Genomic DNA, 9,793 nt, shown 5'->3' with positions numbered 1-9,793 from the left:
TATTTCAATCAGAAGAAGAAATTTATATGCCTAGCCACAATTCATAAACATGTACATGCCAGCTTTCTGACAATAGTGCTTTAAATGTCAAAATCAATATCCACACAGGTGATAGTAATAAGCAGACTCTGAATTAAAAATTCCTGACACCTTTTGCTTTTCAGAAGCACTTACGTGGTACAATCTTGGTTTAAGAGTGGTAATAACAGTAGGGATTGCTGCTGGTGACCTCTATGTTAGAACTAATAAATAAACTATATGTTTTGCAAACCATGGAATGGGAGGTAAGCAGAGAAAAGGAAAAAATTTATTTGACGTTTTGGTGGGAGACTTCTGTTCAGTAATGGAAAATGAGAGGGACAGCCGGAAGAAGATCTGAAATATATAAGGTAATATATTTTAATATTTTTAATTTAGGATGTTAACTATTGGGCAAAGAAGTCCCTGCTTGAGAATTGTGTCTCCTTAACCATTATTTCCCAAACTTAAGTTTAACTAATTAAAACCTGGAATTCTGGGTAAAACATACACTCTTGGTCCTACTCTCAGAGATTCTGAATGAGTAGAACTTGGATGGGGGACAAGAATTTTCATTTCTACCCCACTCACAGTTGTTGCTGAAGCTGTGTACTTACACATGCAGTAGAGACAATAATTACCCTTTCATAGAAGTTCACTTCCTAATCCCTAGAACCTGTGGATACATTATGCTACATGGCAAAGGGGAACTAAGGTACCAAATGGAATTAAAGTTGCTAATCAGCCAACTTTAAATTAAGGAGATAATACTGGGTTATCCACATGGACACAATATAATGAAGAAAGTTATCAAATGAGCAAGAGGAGGTAGAAGAGTTAGAACAAGAAGGTGATGGCATTCTGAGAAATACTGGAGTGGCTGTTGCTGGCTTGAAAGTGGAAGAAGCCATGAGCCAAAGGAATGTGAATAACCCCTGGAGTCTGGAAAAGGCCAGAAAATATATTCTCCTCTAAAGACCCCAGGAAGAAAAGCAGCCCCAATAACACCTAAGATTTTGTCCAACAAGACCAATTTTAAATTTCTGACCTTCAGAACAGTAAGATAACAAAAGTGTACTGTTTTAAGACAGTAATACTATGTTGTGTCAGCAAGAAGAAACAGAGTATACTTTAGCAAGGATCCAGCCCATCATAACTCTTTTGTCCATGCTTTTATGAATGGACCATTAGAAATTTCAAGAATGGGCCAGGTGCTGTGACTCATGCCTGTAATCCTAGCACTTTGTGAGGCCAAAGAGGGTGGATCACAAGGTTAGGAGTTTGAGACCTACTCCTAGACAATTTACTTCAAAGACAATTTAAGAAGTCCTTCTGTTGGGAGGCCGAGACGGGCGGATCACGAGGTCAGGAGATCGAGACCATCCTGGCTAACCCGGTGAAACCCCGTCTCTACTAATAAATACATAAAAACTAGCCGGGAGAGGTGGCAGGCGCCTGTAGTCCCAGCTACTGGGGAGGCTGAGGCAGGAGAATGGCGTAAACCTGAGAGGCGGAGCTTGCAGTGAGCTGAGATCCGGCCACTGCACTCCAGCCTGGGAGACTGAGCGAGACTCCATCTCAAAAAAAAAAAAAAAAAGAAGTTTTTCTGTTTATATTATTTGGAATAATTCCTTTCGTTTATTCCATCATAATCCATGAAAAACCTGTAGGATGATTAAATGAAAACAAAAAAAATAAAAGGTCTTTCCACTTGGTTAGGGTGCTATAGATTCACGGTGTCTTTCATAGCTGTGAAATTTACCATGTGCTAATAGTTAACGGAAAACAATGAGAAGTCTGGATTTTTTATATTCTGGCTGTCAATATTAATTTTATTTTTATAATTTTAAGAAAAATGAAATAAAAGAACTGTAATCTGTTTAGGAATGCCCACTGATTTTATCTTGCCATTTTGTTGATTATTTCTGATGTTTTCACTGGAATGTACATATTATACGATGTGTGTGAGGATAGTTACTATCATACATCTATGCCAATAGCTTTATGTATAAGAAATTTGACCTATGAAAACTTAAACTGTGATATGCTAGTACTATAGTTATAATCTGACATGATGGATTTAAAACGAAAATAAAAAACAAAAAAAACAAGTGAGAGAGAAGGGACTGGTTAGAGGCGGTTGACACTACTTTTCCATTTTTCTTTTATTCTGTTTATGTCTTTTTTCAAATACATGAAAACTAGGTGCTATATAAAAAGTCCTATGAGTCGAGCTACTATAGTTTGATCACCGTGGATATGTACATTTTGAGAATAAACTTCATTATAACTATAGAACTGAAAAATAAATTTCTTCTAACTTCCAGTACATTTCTAAAGGGCATAATCATCATCATCACTTCAGATCACATGTTTTCACAATTTGTCTACTTACTTTTTTTAGTGACCTTCATTGACAGACATGAGCAAAAGACAAAATTGGTTCTTGAAAGACGGATTTTGTGTATGCAAAATCCTTTACCACCTTTTTTCATCATACCTTTTGTTATCCATATTTCTTTTCTAAGGCAATTCATGCTGTCTTAATCTTACCTGAGTTATCAAATTTCTCACATTCAACTTCGCTCTGCTCTTTACTCACACTCCTAGAAAAGTCTAATATCCTTCCTATTGAAGTGCACTGTCATTCAGTAAGATAGATGATGGCTTCAGTTTTTTTGTTCATTGGTCTATTTTGAAATGAATGAGGGTACAAAAGTGCCCAAGTAAGGCTGGATCCAGACGTGTTCTTTATATCACCCAAGCTGTAGATCTTTCAAATTATGTTAAAAAAACTATATAATATCTGTTTTCCTAATCATGTCCCTCAATAGATAATCATTTTAAAGATTTTATAATTAATAAGAGATTCTCCTCTCTTTTCAATGATGTGAGTATCCCAGGCAACATGCTATAGTATTTTAAATTACATTATGAGATAATTTTTTCCTTAGATTCATGTAACTTAGGAATTGTAACACATGTAAATATAAGTAAGAAACATATAAAAGCAATTTTCAGCAGAGGGTTAAATAATTTTTTTAGATCTGCTGTCATCCCGATCTTGAAAATTAAGATGGCATCTAGAATGCCTGAAATATAGAAAGATATAATTGGTTTGGAAAGAAGGAACATGATAAACAGATAAACTTATTTAACAAGTATCTATTATCTATTGATTTAGATGCTATTCATACATTCATTGTTCATTAACTGTATTAGTCTGTTCTCACATTGCTGTAAAGGACTGCCCAAGACTGGGTAAATTATGAAAAAAAAAAAGTTTTAATTGACTCACAGTTCCACATGGCTGGAGGAGCCTCAGGAAACTTACAATCATGATGGAAGGGAAAGAGGCACATCTTACATGGCAGCAGGTGAAAGAGAGAAAATATGTGTAGAAGGAAATGTCAGACACTTATAAAACCATTCGATTTCATAAGAACTCACTCTGTATTATTAGAACAGCATGGGAACACTGCCCCCATGATCCAATCACCTACCACAATTCTCTCCCTTAGTGTGTGGGGATTATGGGGATTGCAATTCAAGATGAGATTAGCTGGGGACACAAATCCTAACCATATAATTCCACCTTGTCCCCTCCCAATTCTCATGTTCTCACATTTTAAAACCAATCATGACTTCCTAACAGTCCCCCAAAGTCTTAGCACATTTCAGCATTAACTCAAAAGTCCAAGTTCTAAGTCTCTTCTGAGACAAGGCAAGTCCCTTCTGCCTATAAGTCTGTAAAATCAAAAGCAAGTTAGTTACTTTCTAGATTCGATGATGGTATAAGCATTAGATAAATCTTCCCATTCCAAATGAGAGAAATTAGCCAAAATGAAGGGGCTGCAGGCCCCATGCATGTCCTAAATCCAGTAGCTCAGTCACTAAATCTTAAAGCTCTGAAAGGATCTCCTTTGACTTCATGTCTCACATCCAGGTCACACTCTTGCAAAAGGTGGGCTTCCATGGTCTTGGGCAGCTTCACTCCTGTGGCTTTGCAGGGTATAGCCTGGTACACCACTGATTACTTTCCCAGGCTGGGGTTGAATGTCTGCGGGTTTTACAGGTGCATGGTGCAGGCTGTCAGTGGTTCTGCCACTCTGGGGTCTGGAGGACAATGGTCCTCTTTTCACAGTTCCACTAGGTAGTGTCCCAGTAGGGACTCTGTGTGGGGGCTCTAACCTACATTTTTCTTCCATACTTCCCTAGCAGAGGTTCTCCATGAGGATTCCAACCCTGCAGCAAACTACTGCTTGAACATCCAGGAGTTTCCATACATCCTCTGAAATCAAGTGGAGGTTCCATACCTCAATTCTTTACTTCTGTGAACCTGCAGGCCCAACACTACATGGAAACCACCAACAACTGGGGCTTGCACCCTACGAAGCAACAACCTGAGCTGTACGTTGACACCCTTTAGCCATGGCTGAGACAACAAAGTGCTGAGTGCCAAGCCTGCACAGAGCAGCAGAGAGGCCCTGGGCCTCGCCCATGAAACCATTTTTTCCTCCTAGGCCTCTGAGCCTGAGATGGGAAGAGATTCCATGAAGGTCTCTGACATGTGCTGGTGATCTTTTCCTCATTGTCTTGGTTATTAAGCTCCTCATTACTCACACAAATTTGTGCAGCTGACTTGAATTCTTCCCCAGAAAAATCGGTTCATTATTTTCTACTACATGGTCAGGTTGCACATTTTCCAAACTTACACACTCTGCTTCCTATGTAAACATAAGTTTCCATTTCAGATCATCTCTTTTTGAACACATTAGACTGAATGATTTCAAAATCAACCAGGTCACATCTTGAATGCTTGGATGCTTAGAAATGTCTTCTGCCAGATACCCTAAATCATCTCTCTCAAGTTCAAAATTCCACAGATCTCTCGGGCAGGGGCAAAATGTCTCCAGTCTCTTGGCTAAAGCATAGCAAAAGTAACCTTTACACCAGTTCCCAAGAAGTTCCTCATCTGCATCAGAGACCACTTCAGCCTAGACTTCATTATCCATATCATTATCAGCATTTTGGTTAAACCCGCTGAACAAGTCTAAAAACTTCCAGTCTTTCACACGTCTGTATGTCTTCTGAGCCTTCCAAACTGTTCAAACCTTTGCCTGTTACCCAGTTCCAAAGTTTCTTCCACATTTTCAAGTATCTTTATAGCAGTACCCTACTACCTTGGAATCAATTAACTGTATTAGTTCATTCTCACATTGCTATGAATAACTGCCCATGACTGTGTAATTTATTTTAAAAAAAAGGTTTAATTGACTCACAGTTCTGCATGGCTGAGGAAGCCTTAGGAAACTTCCAATCATGGTAGAAGGGGAAGAGGCACATCTTACCTGGTGACAGGTGACAGAGAGAGTGTGTGAAGGAGGAACTGTCAGACATGTATAAAACCATCAGATCTCATGAAAATTCATTCACTATCATGAAAACAGCATGGGAACACTGCCCCCATGATCCAATCACCTCCCACCAGGTCTCTCCCTGGACATATGGGGATTATAGGGATTACAATTCAAGATAAGATTTGGGTGGGGACACAAAGCCTAACCATATCAATTTACATAGTGAATGAATATATATTAAATGTGAGTGATATGTTAGGCAATCAAACACTATTCTATAATATTTGGTGGGAGATGCATAAATACAGAACAAAACTTCTGCATTCAGACATTTCATATTTAAGTCAAGCAGATAGTAAAAGATAATGATTAAAATACATATAATAGTATGTTGATGATAATTAGGGAAAAGGACAGAGAAGAGTGGATGTAAAATTGGAAAGTTTCACTTATAAATAGCATTGTTAGAAGAACCTTTGCCAATAAATGTTAATATTTGAATTAACACAAAAAATTAAATGGGGTATTAAGCCACATAGATAGCTGGGGAAAGACTATTTCATTAAAGAGAAGAGCAAACAGAGTTGGGTTAATTTATGCAGTTTTTGAGTGGAAACCAGAGACTGACGTAGTAGGATGTTAGAACAAGTGAGAGACAGAGAAGTAGGAAAAAGCCCAGAGAGATAATGAAAGGTCAGTCTATGCAGTTACTTGCCTACCACTGCAAACTTTGATTTTACTCAGAAGGACATGGAAATTCAATCCAGGACATTAAAAAGAGAAAGCCCAGTTTATATATGGTATGCTTTTCTGGCTGCTTCACTGAGAATAAATGAAAAAAGAAGGGAAATTAAAAACAAGGAGACACCTTGGGATACTATTGAATAATTTAGTGAGTATGTGATGGTAACTTGGATAAAATTCCAGTATTGAAGGTTAAATATATTTAGAAGCTAGAAGGAAAAACAAATGCTGGTAGGTTAACTACAGGTTATATAAGAGAGAGAAAAGTCAAAGATGACTGATAATAATTTGGCGTACCCACAGAATAGATAGGATTTCTATCAGTCTAGATGAAAATGATGGCAGGAGGGACAGTAAGGGAAAAAAATAGTGCTCCCTTTTGGATTGCAGATGCTAGATTGACCTAGGACTGTAGACCTTGAGTATGCAGTTGAATCTATGAGGCTGGAGTTCAGGGGAATAATTCAGGCTACAATAGAAATTTGAATTAATTTATTGATGCTATTACATGCGTGAGCTCTACAGTCCTCTTCAGTTAATACATCAGGAAGAAAAGGAGGAATTAGCAAAAGAAACTGAGAGACTGAAGGTAAACTAGTAGAATTCTGTGTCCTGGAACTGTTAAGTTTCAATGTTTCAAGTAAGGCAAAAAATAAAAAAAAGGACGATAAATTTTGCAATTTAAACATTATCTGTGACTTTGGCAAAAATAATTTCAGAGGAGAGGTGATTAAACCCTTGTTAGGTGGGGCTCAAGAATAAACATCAGGAATAATTTGGAGCAAGCTAATATCAATGTCATTTTCAACGTGTACTTCTTGAGGAAAAAGAAGAAATAAACACACAGATGTAGCTAAAATTATGTCAAATAACATTTTTAGAAAAGAAAGGGAAAGAAATAAACCTATGTCTGCATGCAGTGGTAAAAAAGGTATAGAGGTAAACAATATGCACGATAAAGTAGATAAAACTTCTGGATCAGTATCTTGTGAGTAGATAACAAAGTATGGGATCTAGGTTGCAGATGAAAAGATTGGGCTTTGTTTGAAGCAAGGGGCAGTTCTTCCATAGTATCTCGAAGGAAAGAGCAGATGCATAGAACAGTCAAGGAGAGTAGATCAATGTGTGGGAGCTTTTAGACTTTTATTTATCATAAGGTTATCAGGTGAGAGTGAGAGAGTCAAAATAAGTATCAAGTATTTTGTTTGAAAATGCATTTATAAGATCCCTCTCCCTTTACATGGTAGTTACAGAAACAACCATCACCCAACTGTCGATTTTCCTTCTAATCTATCTCTGCTTAGTGACTGCCCAATGTCTAGGAATAGTTTATGGAGAACTTTGTTATAATTTAAAAAATATACTTAAAAGCAGAAGGAATTAATGTCATTAACATTAAATATTTTTATTTTATTTATTCTATAATGTTTGCCAAATTACTTACACATTTTGTGCTTTATTTTTTATATGTAAAATGAAGATGAATATATTCAAATATATTCATTTCATATTTTTTAAAGATTGAAGGTGTCTGGAAAATATACTGAACCTATAAACTGGCAAAATTCCTGAGTGTTTTTTCAGCGATTTTAAGAGCCTACACTTTTAATTGGCTTTCTATTGACTGGACAGTTTCTCACTTGTCTTGAAGAAAAGACAAGTCTTAAAGTTACTCTTATTGCTCAGTAAAATATTAACCAATTTTGTACCTTAGCTTAACATTTCAATCTTAATTTAACATTTTGTATCTTAGCTTACCCAGTCTTAGCTTAACATTCCTTCATTAAATTACATATAGAGACCTCGCTTTTCAAATGTCCTTTGAACAGGTTTTAATCTGGTTTTTAGTTTCTTCATTAATTAATCAGGTAAGTACAATTTTAACACTTGTCCATTTTATAATTACATGAGCTTTTAAAATTTTAAGATGTATGGTTTAACAAATGATAACATTGTAATCTCTAGCTGAGTGTCTGACATGTATTGCTTCACTTGCCTTCACAGCCCACTCTCATATCTATTTCAGTCATAGCTTTTAGCCTTTATAATTAAAAATATTAAAAATACAGTTGAGTATTTACAAATACAGTTGTAATATTATATCCTTTTACTATCTTAATAATTGTAGAGATTCACTTTGCACTTAGCAAATTATTGATAATTTCTCATGGCTAACTACTGCAAATACTTAAAGTGCGCCTCTAATGGGAACTAGAGTTTGGTAAAAAGGTTGCTGGATTTGGTCTATGACAGAATTTTTTTTTTGTTTTTTTTTTTTTTGAGACAGAGTCTTGCTCTGTTGCCCAGGCTGGTGTGCAGTGGCACGATCTCTGCTCACTTCACGCTCTGCCTCCGGGGTTCACACCATTGTCCTGTCTCAGCCTCCTGAGTAGCTGGGACTACAGGCGCCCACCACCATGTCTGACTAAATTTTTTAATACTTTTGGTAGAGACAGGGTTTCACTGTGTTAGCCAGGATGGTCTTGACCTCCTGATCTTGTGATCAGCCCACCTCGGCCTCCCAAAGTGCTGGGATTACAGGCATGAGCCACCATGCCCGGCCAGTCTATGATAGAATTTGGTCAGAATCCTGGCTGAATTATTTAGATGGCTTGATTAGCAATTTTTTAAACCATAAAATAATGAAAATAAAAGCCCACAGCTTTGCCTGGTTGTGTGAAATAAAATACACAACACAGTTTCTGCTCCTTATAAATTCACTAATATGTTGTTTGAATTCTAGAATTAATGCTCCAAAAGTATACATTTAACCATGCCTATCATAAGCCCTACATTTATTCTACTAAAATTCGTTACTCATATCAGAACTAAATACATTAGTTGGAGACTCCTAAACCTTTATTTTGAGAGTGAATGAGGCCCAGATTCATCGCCTTTATAACGTCAACAGTTCGACAACTAACATATATTCCAGGTCATCTCCTCCTTCTTCTGTGTAAGTACCTAGAATACATGCTCTCCCCATCTTCCATTTCAGAAAATCAAGTCATCCTCACTTTGCCTCTCTTTATGTACAATGCTGACATTAATATTTAATATTTTGTCTTGCCTTGACATCAAGTAAAACTGGGAGAGTTTCAAATGCTCTAATTGCAAGTTTTCCACCTCCTTTGTCCTAATGGCTAAGGTTCCCTACCCAAATAACCATTTATCACAGAGACCAGACACATTGACTACTTATTCCTTAGTAGTGAACTTCAGTTCTCTGACAGCCCTATAATTATTCAAGTCAATGACATCCTCCCTCTTTATACTACAACGCCAGCTTCCTGCATGCCCTACTTGTTTACTCTGGTCTCCAGTGCAGTCTCCACATGGCCCTGTGTGGCAATGCCCCTTATCTCTGTCTGTGTGTCCTCTTACCTCTGGCTTTAAGTGTGAGTGTGGTAGTATCCTCTTACCTCTAGCTGTGACCAGCAACAAGCTGTCAATCTCAATTGATCAGTGTTAGGTGTCATGCTTTCAGCCATCCCCTAACATATGTCAGGTATTTCTCCTTCACCAGTGGGATGAAAAGAGGAACATAAAATATGTCTGTTTAAACATCAAGTTTTAGGTCTAACATTTAAGTCTCCAGTCTATCTTGAATTAATTTTTGTATAAGGTGTAAGGAAGGGATCCAGTTTCAGCTTTCTACATATAGCTAGCCA

The sequence above is a fragment of the Rhinopithecus bieti genome, unplaced genomic scaffold (assembly GCF_001698545.2).
Source record: "Rhinopithecus bieti isolate Rb0 unplaced genomic scaffold, ASM169854v2 scaffold_13225, whole genome shotgun sequence".
In the NCBI taxonomy this organism is placed as follows: domain Eukaryota; kingdom Metazoa; phylum Chordata; class Mammalia; order Primates; family Cercopithecidae; genus Rhinopithecus; species Rhinopithecus bieti.
Note: the sequence above shows the minus strand (reverse complement) of the source record.